We start from the raw sequence: 11,879 nt of genomic DNA on the forward strand, positions 1-11,879 counted from the left end.
AAGGAAAAAAAGAAGAGGGGAAAAAGAGAAGAAAGGACTATAAACAGAAAAAAGAAAGAAAGAGGAAAAGAAAGAAGAAAATGAAAAAGAAATAGAAAAGAAAAAGAAAGGAAGAAAGAGAAAAATGAAAAAATCTTGAATAGGCTACTGTTACAGAATGTCTTTGAGATAATGGTATTATACTCTATTTAAAAACCTGCTAAAGAGTGCTAAATTAATTTTTAATGTCATTGTACAGCACTGAGGTCGGTCTTTGTGGATATTGTCTTTTACATACTAACTTCAGATACACAAACTGACGTTTTTATGATTTTGTAAGCATAAATCTACGCATTCTGCATCATACGTGACTACTGCGGAAACACAGAGTCTTAGAAAAGCACGTACAAGTTCTTTTAAAACAAACTTGACCTTCAGTACCTACTCTTTGCACCGTACGATTCAATTCAATACATGGAGATTTTATGTTGCTTTATATTTCGTTACATTATTTAGGACAATGAAATGCTATCATAATGAACCATTAACATTACTGAAACAGTCAGTACATCATGATTCATGGAAATGAGTTTTGACTGTAATTTCTGTTTCATGGCTATAAAACCGGTATGGATTACTTCATAGACGTTGTTTCCAGTCTCTACAATCGATAGTGTAATAATAATAATAATAATAATAATAATAATAATAATAATAATAATAATAACAATAATAATAATAATGTCCTGTGTTGTGTTATAAATAGAGACCGAATTTTATGTAATTATATATTCTGTCCGTATATGTTTAACTATATGAAAAGCTAAGATGTCAGCGAATCGCATCAAAGGGATCATTATTCCGAAGTTTTAAGTTGCATATTTTGGTGCATAATAAATATTTTGAAGGATATTTCATATTACATTTTTTTCACCAATTTTCCCTCCATTTAATTCAGAAGTTATACGTTTGAAAATTGGTTATAAATCTTGTCCTTTCGTCTCTGATGCATAAAAATAATTTAATAATTGAAAATAATAACGTATTCTGTGGAAAAATGGACATCCCATTGCCATGCTGTTTATGTATCTCTTAAGAAGAACGGTAAAGTAGGAACAAATGTCAATGTGAAGGGTCATTGTGCTGCTACCGCGGTGAAGGAAAGAGTGAAAATTACACTGTGGAATGACCGTTTGGCACAAACACTCCCAAATCAATTGCTCTGAAAAGAACAGTAGTTCTTAGAGTTTCCTTTAGAAGTTTATTTTGACATCAGGTGGTACAACTAGCTAATCTACTGCTATGGCGCCAGTCGCATCCAAGTTGAAAGATTGAATTTCAATTAACGATGCCTTTACTTGATGGTAAATTCGTGCTGTGCAAAGTGTGTGACACAGGCATTGAGTGCTCCGTGAAGTCACAATTAAAACATAATTTACAAACTGAACTTCATGTGAGAAATAAAAAGTGCTCCGTCGAAAAAAACAAGTTCTTCTTATACAAGTGGTGGTGGAACCATCGTCTTCTACCAGTGAATTTAATAAAAATTTATGCATACGGTGGTTACTGGGAATATACCATGATATGATCGTGAAGTGCCAAAGTTTCAAGCATTTAATGCTGCAACTTCAATATTCCGGATGAATCAACACTCCGGAAAAATTATTCAACCTCCTGCTATACTGACACAAAGGAAACGATTAGAGCTGAACTTTGTGATTCCTACATATGGGTTGCCGGTGACGAGGCAATCGATGGCTACAGAAAATATGGAAACATAATTAATTATTAATTCCGCCTCCAAATAATAATTACATAAGGCTGAATAATCACATGTGCACTTGTAATTTTTTATCAGTGTGCAAAAATATATCTTCTAATAAAGCTTAGATTTTAAGTTACATATATTTTTTTTAATTATTACATATTTATTTACATGCAATATTTTGTGATTTAGCTATGTATATATTTATGTACATATTTTTCATTTCTATATTACATAAAATCCTGATTCTAGTTATGAATAATGATTACAGGTACAACTCTAGAGTAGCCGAGTTCGATTTTTTACAGTAAATTGAACATTTATGCCCCATACGGAATGAGTGAAGGAACGAGTCAGTCAGGATAGGAGAAGAAAATAATTTCAGAGAGAAGTGGAATAGGGAGAGGAGTACGACAAAGATGACCTTTATCACCTATCCTATTCAACATTTACTTGGAGGATTTAGTGAAAAACTGTTTTCAGAACATAGGAGGAGTGATAGTAGGAGGAAGAAGAATAAAGTGCATTAGATTTGATGATGATATGGCATTGTTACCAGAAGAGGAGATGATACTAAGGGATACGCTACAGGAGCTAAATGAAAACTGTGAGCAGTATAGGATGAAGATTAATGCAAACAAGACGAAGATCATGATTATCGGAAGAAAAGCAAGGAAGGTAAATGTGCGAATTCTAAATGAGAAGTGGAACAAGTGAACAGCTTCAAATACTTGAGGTGTATCATTAGTAGTAACGAGCTGCTGCTAAGAAGTCAAAAGGAGGATAGCAATGGCCAAGGAAGCTTTTAATAGAAAAAGGAGCATCTTCTGCGGATCTCTGGAAAAGATCCAAGGAAAAGACTAGTGAAGTGATTTTTGTGGAATCTGGCATTGTATGAGGCAGAAACATGAATATGTTTTACTTCTTCCCTTTAATTCTTAGGCCTGTTATTTTCCTCTTGTTCTATTATTACGCATATCGACACACATGGTTTCCTGCCATTCAAGTTCTGGTGGAAGAGGCAGACTTATTAATGTAATTATATTATACGTAGTCATGTTGATCATTTATTTTGTTTAGGCAGATAATTTTAAAGTTCAATTTTGCATTGAAATGGGTATAAATCCAAGATTTTACTATTCTCCCATCTTTGGATCTGGATAAAAAGTAGCAAAGTTGGTATGTATGTCCTATTACGTTGTGTCTTTCAACAAGAAAATAAAAGGAAATGTGTCAAGCATAAAATACACTTGTACTTCGATCGGATACTCTGAGAACTGTAAAATATCTCAATTGTTACGTAAAATGCATTCCTTTTTATCTTAAAGTGACCAAAAAAATCAATATTGCTCAACTTTCCTTAGACCTTAGACTATGATATCTTTCCTGAGTGATTAAATGACTACCGTAAACTATTTCTCACTTCTTCTGAGTGCAGGGGTTCAAATCTGGCTCAGAGGTATGGATTTTAAGTGCATTAAAAGCCTTGATATTGTTTCCTTCGCAAGAAAAAGAAAGCCGTAGGTCACATGAAATACACAGTGTTAAAAAGATAATATTTTGAGAGAAGGTAGTATTAATAAAAGAGTATAATAAACATGAGTTCTAAAATTAATATTTTTAAATAAATTATTACTGTGAAATTTGTACTGTAACAACAACACATCTTCAAATGTAAGTTTTTTGCTCGTTTCTTATTGTAATGCAGTAAACAAAAGAGTAAAGGAACAGATGTGACATACCCGAAAAGAAACTAGCAAACAGCTCCATTCTAGCTGCTATTCTGCTACTGCCATTATCGTTGCTATTTTGCTACTACCATTGTTGCTATTTTGCTACTCTCATTGTAGTTGCTATTCTGCTGCTGCCATTATTGTTGCTATTTTGCTACTCTTGTTGTAATTGCTATTCTGCTATTGTCATTATTGTTGCTATTCTGCTGCTGCCATTATTGTTGCTATTTTGCTTCTATAATTGTTGCTATTTTGCTACTCTGGTTGTAGTTTCTATTCTGCTACTGCCAGTATTGTTGCTATTCTGCTGCTGCCATTATTGTTGCTATTTTGCTTCTATAATTGTTTGCTATTTTGCTACTCTGGTTGTAGTTTCTATTCTGCTACTGCCAGTATTGTTGCTATTCTGCTGCTGCCATTATTGTTGCTATTTTGCTTCTATAATTGTTGCTATTTTGCTACTCTGTAGTTGCTATTCTGCTACTGCCAGTATTGTTGCTATTCTGCTGCTGTCATTTTTTTCCTATTCTGCTACTGCCATTGTTATTGTTATTCTACTACTGTCATTGTTGTTATATACTAAGCTATTATTATTATTATTATTATTATTATTGTTATATTTCCAACTTAACTGAACCTATTTTAACGAGGTATATTATGATTATAAATGATTACATAACATAGTAGTAATATATTTTATACATGCATATTATCATATATTACAAAGACATACAATACGTTATACATTCACAATGAGTGTGATAATGATTTAAAAGTGACAGAATTTGATCTATTATGTGGTAATGTTGAATGAAGACAGGCCTACAGTCTAGAGGAGATTATGTTTTATTGATTCGTACTTCAGATAAAGAGAGACGATGTGTCTTTTACTTTCAGACGATAATATTACTGGTTCTAATATTATTTTTATAGTCTACAAATTACGTTACATGAAGCGAATAGAAACATTTGAAATGTAAATATGGAGAAGGATGGAGCGTGTGAAATGGACAGAGTAAGAAACTAACATGTGTTGGAAAGAGTGATGAAGAAAGACCGATGCTGAAACTGATCAGAAAGAGGGAAAGGAATTGGCTGTGCCACTGGTTGAGAGGAAACTGCCTACTGAAGGATGCACTGGAAGAAATGGTGAACGGGAGAAGAGTTCGTGCCAGAAGAAGATATCAGATGATAGACGACGTTAAGATATATGGATCATATGCGAAGACAAAGAGGAAGGCAGAACATAGGAAATACTGGAGAATGCTGGATTTGCAGTGAAAGATCTGGCCTTGGGCGGGATACTATGAATGAATGACATCTATACACCTGATCTGAGCAACACGATACATGCGGTGGTACTGTAATAGCATTGTACCTAAGTACACGTTTCGAAACAGTCTGCAGATTGTGAAGTGCGAGTTAGAGGAAAAGATGCTGACAGTGACAAAGACCTGTTGTCATTGTGATAATGACGTGTAAGTGCGTGTACGCTGCGTCAGGAAGAAGCTCTGTGTCATCATTGATAACAACTCACTAATGAGTTGGCTAATAACCACAAAAGGATGCTTTAGAGACTATTTATACACCGACTGAGGAGTGAGGGTACAATTCTGGGGATAAGCTTCCAATCATATTGTGCGAGTTTCTTCTCTTAGAGTTTGTTGACTGATGAGATAGAATTGTGGAGTGATAGAGTAAACGGCCCTTGAATAAGCTTGTTTAAATACCGTCTGTCTCCCATAAAATCCATTTGGACTTGACCTAAATCAGCGTTTTCTGCGCAGAGTAATAATCACGATTCAGCCGTTAGGCTAACGGTATGATATGTCTGCTGACGTTTTAATTGAATATTTGTGAGTCTGAAGGTATACTGTAGCTGTGGATTACAAGGGAAGAACACGTTGAGATATGTTATATTTTTAATAAGAGATGAGTCGATACAGTCGGCGCCACCGATTTTAGCAGGTGGATTTTGTTAATCTGAACTTCAGAACGAGTTACTCACCAGTGCAAGGTCAAAGTCGGTTTTTATCTCGATCACAGATTGCAGCGGCAGTGGGTGAATCATAAGAATAAATATACAGGCCCTAGTATCCGTGGAAACTGCTGGACAGACGCCTCCAAAATCTATGCACTATCGCTAACTATAGTAATTGTTACCTCCAGAAACGGAGTATAAGCAAGTGACGATCCAGTAAGCTCATCCAGAAGTACACAAGGCGATATGCGAAGACCAAGGCTTCGGTTTGTGTATTTGGAAAATATTGTAGCCCATTTCTTTTAGGGCTCATCACGACATCTATCTTAGCGCCTTAGGAAAATCACAGACAGAAATTTAGGAGACTGGTCAATTTGGCTATAAAATGATTCTAATAAAGAAGGTTCGTATTCCGGCTACCTATAAACTGGAATAAGGTTGCCAGATTCGAAGTATATGTGACGTCACAGCGCAGGTACAGGTACGTTCGTATACAAAATAGTTACGCATCGTCTGCCCTCTTGCTCTAGAAGTCAAAATCGGGACGCAGTCATAGTGAGTAGTCTTACCGATCACTGCTCCTACCAGTTGTATTATTTAAATAACTACATCTTTGTGGCTGATTGAAGGTTCATTGCACAGGTAAAATGCCTTAGGTAAGAAGTTCAAACAGGGTATAATAAAGGATATTTTAACTAATATTTTCACTGTCAATATAGATAACATTACATATGAATTGTGTAAAATAAACGTAAAAGTGATAAAAACAGTGCACTGAAAGACACTGCAATACCAAAGGCACAGAAAGTGTGTTGAACGTAATCCAAAAGTAAAAATCTGAAAATTATGAAGATATGAACTCTACGTTTAGCATGGATTTGTGTAGCCTACCATGATGTTCAGCGCCAACATCTCAATTAAGAAATTAAATAATCTACATTTTATGGAATTTCTAGAAAAGTACATAAAAAATTAGTGGGTTTTCAGTGATGAGTTATATATACGATATCCTATGAAACACTAAAAAATCAGATAATAGGAATATATCGTACTACATCATGCATAAATAACGTCATGTGCTATTGAAAGAATTTCTTGTAATATTAAATCAGCTTCAGAATGTCGAGAGTTTACTGTACTCCACGAACACGCAGCGACAACCTGTTTGTTTATATCTGTATTCGTTGCATTACCTGTGTTCGGCGTATTATATACCCAATGTGTCTTTAACTTCAGTCTTTAGGTAGCTGGAATACGAAGCCTACTAATAAAATATGGCCCGATCGATCCTACGAGAATAATATGAGGAAGGCATGAGCGAGACGGACCGCACGAAATTCATCTTACACTTCTATTTTCTTAATACGGATGACGTCAGAGTAAACCTTTCATGTCAAAACGTTACAAATGTTTTCTCCTTGTAAGTCGAATATAAACGTCTCACTTTAAAACTCTTCTATCGTTTCCAAATAGCTTCTTCAATATTTAAAAGGGATGGTATATAGAAAATTATCTTTATATATCAGAAGAGAGACAACGCGGTTTTATTTTCTTCCAATTGTTTTGCGGTTACATCTGTTGACCATTTTTTCAGATTGTTTTTTATGCTGTACAATTAGCTAATATTTTCTGCTTCAGTTTGTAGTTCTTATGTATATTTATAGTACTTTGATATTTGAAATTCGATACACTTCATATGTTTGTGTGGAGTGGGAGTTGGGAAGCTTTGCGTAGCAGTTGTCTTCCCGATTTTTTTAAGTAGCATGTGACTATTGCTAACTCGGGACGTAGCTGTGTTACATGAGTAACTCGGGATTTTACTTCCGATTTCAAAATATTTGAGGTATATCGAAAATAAGTGAAAGGTCTAACGTTAATCCTGGCGGTGGCCACGTGGTTTAAACTAGAACATTAGATCGTCACACAGGTGGTTCGGATTCGAGTTTTCGGTCAGATTTGGGATTTTTATTGAAAAATTCATACTGGCACTTGTGACGAACGAAGTTGCAGTTGCAATTTTTCTCACATTTTCTCCATGTTAGGTAATAACATTTTACTGATCTAATTCTATTATCACAGTCTTAGCATTTCTCTGATCACTGGTTTATGACGTGCTGAGGGGTCTGCTCTAGTGGGGGTTGCTGCATGATACCTCGATGGACAGTGAACCTTAGCACAGTTGACTGGTGTGGGTAAGGCTATATTACACTATCAAATTTCTGTGTCACAGAATATGATACAATTTTTTTTATCAAATAGCTATACAGTCTGACCCGTTTGGGTATGGATAATATTAATTTACTATTATAAAGCTATTATGACAGTAGGAAAAATTTCTTGCTGGTTATATTATGATTAAATGTTGGGAGTTTCCATATATGACAATCAACAATGCATAATCTGAAAGGACAAATGAAAATCGTATATGATTAAAATGGCTACTACAGATCAACAGAGGGCACAATGTGTTCTCTGGTATGCTAAATTTGAGAGTCTTAAAAGAGTTCAAAGGGAATTTCGACGTGATTGTGGTGTGCGTAATGTACCTATTACGATTCCATAATGTGATATCGAACATTTGTAGAAACAGGTTCTGTGTTAAAAAAAAAAAAAACTTGCAGGAGGTCGCAGGCGAAACCCAGTACGAAAAGAAGCTATCTCTTGGCTTTGTCCCCAAACTCCCCAGATCTAACCCCTCCTGACTTCTTCGTGTAGGGTTTTGTTAAAGACATTGTCTATTCACAGAAACTCAGGAACATTGATGATCTTAGAGTAAAAATTACTCGAGCTTTTCAACAAATCACCCCTCTTATTTTACAACGGACATGGACTGAATTGCATCACCGTTATGAGTTGTGCAGGGTGCGCATTGGGGGTCATGTTGAGCTCTGAGGAATCTTCCATCTTTCAGTGTTGTACGCACAAAGTTTCAAGAAATAAAGTTCAGTTGTAAATGTTTTACGGTGTTTATATTTTATCCATACCCAAACGGATCATTCTGTATGTGATCAAATGTAAGATTTTGAGTAGGCCACATTACATTAAGTCAAAGCTTTTATTATATCTTTCATCACATTTCTAATAATGTATCCGCAACAATTTTATGCATGTTGCAACAGCAAGTGCAGCAGTGGTTATTGTATTATACTTAAGAAGAAATCGAAGAAAAAACGTATTTGGGTTAGATATTGAATAGGGAGAAAATATACAAAAGGAATCCATAAAACTCTACTGAGAGAAATTTAGTGTGAAGATATCAAATCCCATACAAAGTATTTAATAATGGATGATGAAACATTTCATGTGACTCATAATGTGATATTACAAGTTTTGTGGTTTTCACAGACCATGTGTACTTAATGTCCGCCGTTTTTTCTTTCTTTTTAGTCACAGATTTAAGGTATGATGACTATAACTTTTATCACAGAACTATGTCACAGCTAGATGTGATCAAAGATGCTATATTACACTGTAAAAGATTTTATCATAATTATATATTTCATCAAACTTCTGTGACACAGAAATTTGATAGTGTGATATAGGCCTAACAATGCACCTAGACGAGGATTAGCGTAGTTCACTATTAGGCCTATAGAAAACACTAGGGATTCTGCCTCTTAGTATAAAAAAACTACACAAAATAGATGGTAATTCGACTCTGAAGTTTAGATCAATGTCTCCGAATATTCTGGATGTGATTCTGATCTTAGTAATGTTTAATTATTCCTCAATTTTGCGCTTTCCTTTTACCACGTGGTAGAACCCGTGATAGTAGGTGCCAAATCTAGGGAGTCTTTGCAGGACTATTAAAAAAAACTACAAATAATGCCCATGGTTTGTCAGTATATTTTTTCATTAATAATCTTCCTCGTATGTAATCGTGAAAACTTTTTGTATTTAATTCAACAGTTCATAGCATAAATACGCGTCAAAAAATGACTTTCATACTCCATCGGCAAGTCTATCGTGGTATCAAAAAGGAGTGCGTTATATGGCAGTAAACATTTTTAATAGCCTCCCTATCGATGCACGCCTTCTATTCTGTAGGTGAATTCATGACATTCAACAACGCTTCATGAAATTGATACTAAAACTTTGTGTTGTACTAGTAGACTATATTGTAAATCTCTTCTGTATATATTTGAACTAGACTGTGACTATAAATTAAGACTTTATAGTAGTATTAAGTTGTTTGACTTGTTCCATATTCTAGCTGTCAAGTAATGCGTGAATACCATGGAATGTTAATAAATACGATACAATCGATTGACACACAACCAAACAGATCACATCTTGATAGATAAACGAAGACATACTAGTATAGTAGATATTCGAACCTTCAGGGGTGCAGACTGTAATTCTGACTATTATTTGGTAATTGGAGAATTAAGAGAAAGACTATCAGTAACCAAGCGAGTAGAGTAACAAGTTAATATTAGTGAATTCAATTCTGAATTTAAAAGACGAGGAAACTAAGCAACACTATCAGGTCGAAATTTCAAATAGGTTTGCCGCTTTAGGAAGTTCCGACAAAGTTGAGAAAGAGTTACTGTAGATGTTAATAGTGTGCGGGAAAATGTCGGAGATAGTATCAAAATTGCAGCTGAGCAGAGCATAGGTTATTATGAAACTAAGAAAAAGAAACCATGGTTTGATAAAGATGTCATTTAGTCTGCTGTCAAAAAAATCTGAAAGTTAGAATAATATATAAAACAGTTATATTACCGGTTGTTCTGTATAGTTGTGAAACTTAGACTCTCACTTTGAGAGAGGAACAGAGATTAAGGATGTTTGAGAATAAGGTTCTTAGGAAAATATTTGGGGCTAAGAGGGATGAAATTACAGGAAAATGGCGAAAGTTACACAACGCAGACCTGCACGCATTATATTCTTCACATGACATAATTAGGAATATTAAATCCAGACGTTTGAGATGGGCGGGGCATGTAGCACGTATGGGCGAATTCAGAAATGCATATAGAATGTTAGTTGGGAGGCCGTAGGGAAAAAGACCTTTGGGGAGGCCGAGACGTAGATGGAAGGATAATATTAAAATTGATTTGAGGGAGGTGGGATATGATGATAGAAACTGGATTAATCTTGCTGAGGATAGGGACCGATGGCGGGTTTATGTGAGGGCGGCAATGAACCTCCGGGTTCCTTAAAAGCCATAAGTAAATAAGTATATGCGAGGAATATCAAAAGTCTAAACAAATCAAGCCTAACCTGTCACTGATCCTCGATCTTACGAAAATTCGTTTATTTATTTTTTTATAATAGACTACGTATATTTGTAAAGTTATATCAGCTCTCAGTTTCATTTCATCATGAAATAACGCACCACAAATCAAACGTCAGTCCCGTGTGTGGTGTGTAGCGAGATCGAAGATTGAATGAAAATTGTTACTCAGTAGTCGATACTACCACCTCTAAAATATTTAATATTCATGCATACAGTTAATTTATTTTTTTATTTCAAGAGGTAAAGGCGACCGCAGTGTGGTGCTAACCTCCTAGTTCTAATTATAATAGATATCGGAAACGTCTATTTGATAAATAAAAATGATTGAAATGCAGGTTAAAAAAATCATGTGGCATGTAAAAACATCGTGAAGTGAGACGAAATGATCACGAATCTGAATAAAGCAATCTGGAGTGTAGCTCACCTATGTTCATGACTTGGTATGGTGTTGTATTTCCCCGTTCTTCAATTAAGTATATCCGGAGTAGTAACATAATCCTTGCACAACGAGTTGTGATTGTTGACACTTAAGAGAAACCAGGTCAGTTGATTAACAACTATTCAGAATGTCACGTGCACAGAAGTAAGAGAAGAGATTGAGTGAAACTTTATAATAACAAAAAACCCAAACAATTAACGCGTACAGTACTGTGGATCGCGCTTTACATCTGAAGATGTCGCTCCACATAGACCTTCGAGCTCCTCCACGCTCGACTTCTGTATCCCCTTCCTCTCTCCGCCCGCCGCTTTGAGGCAATCTATGTCCCCCTCCAGCAGCCTATACCCCTGCCATTTCAACCACTCATTCAGTCATCTTTCCCAGTCAGTTAGTCCCCGGCTACAAATTTGATGAAGGATGCATTTCCGGCTGGACAAGCAAAGGTTGATACCACGACAGCATGTGTCGCCCTGTCAGACCGGGGGAGATGTCGATCTTACCTGCAGAAGTAATATTTTATCTGTTTCACGTAATGTCTGCCACTAATGATGATGATGATGATGATGATGATGATGATGATGATGATTATCATAATTAGTGCTGTTGATCGATCAAAATATTTAATCGATTAACTATTTGAATTTAATCGATTATCGAGTTTTGATAGAGTTGAAAAAATGTTTTAATATACTATAATATATACAATCATTATTAAGTTTAACTTGTGTTCGGTGATAAGC

At 35.3% G+C, this 11,879-nt stretch overlaps 1 protein-coding gene across 1 annotated transcript in view; it reads right to left on the reverse strand.

Moving 5' to 3' along the window:
- The window catches only part of LOC138695202 (uncharacterized), a 96,545-nt gene extending 85,129 nt beyond the window's left edge, over positions 1-11,416 (reverse strand). The window contains exon 1 of the mRNA XM_069819662.1: positions 11,125-11,416. The gene's annotated coding sequence lies outside the window, so the exon portion shown is untranslated. The remainder of the gene's footprint in view (positions 1-11,124) is intronic.
- Positions 11,417-11,879: the final 463 nt, after the last annotated feature.

Source organism: Periplaneta americana, chromosome 2 (genome assembly GCF_040183065.1).
Source record: "Periplaneta americana isolate PAMFEO1 chromosome 2, P.americana_PAMFEO1_priV1, whole genome shotgun sequence".
Taxonomy (NCBI): Eukaryota; Metazoa; Arthropoda; class Insecta; order Blattodea; family Blattidae; genus Periplaneta; species Periplaneta americana.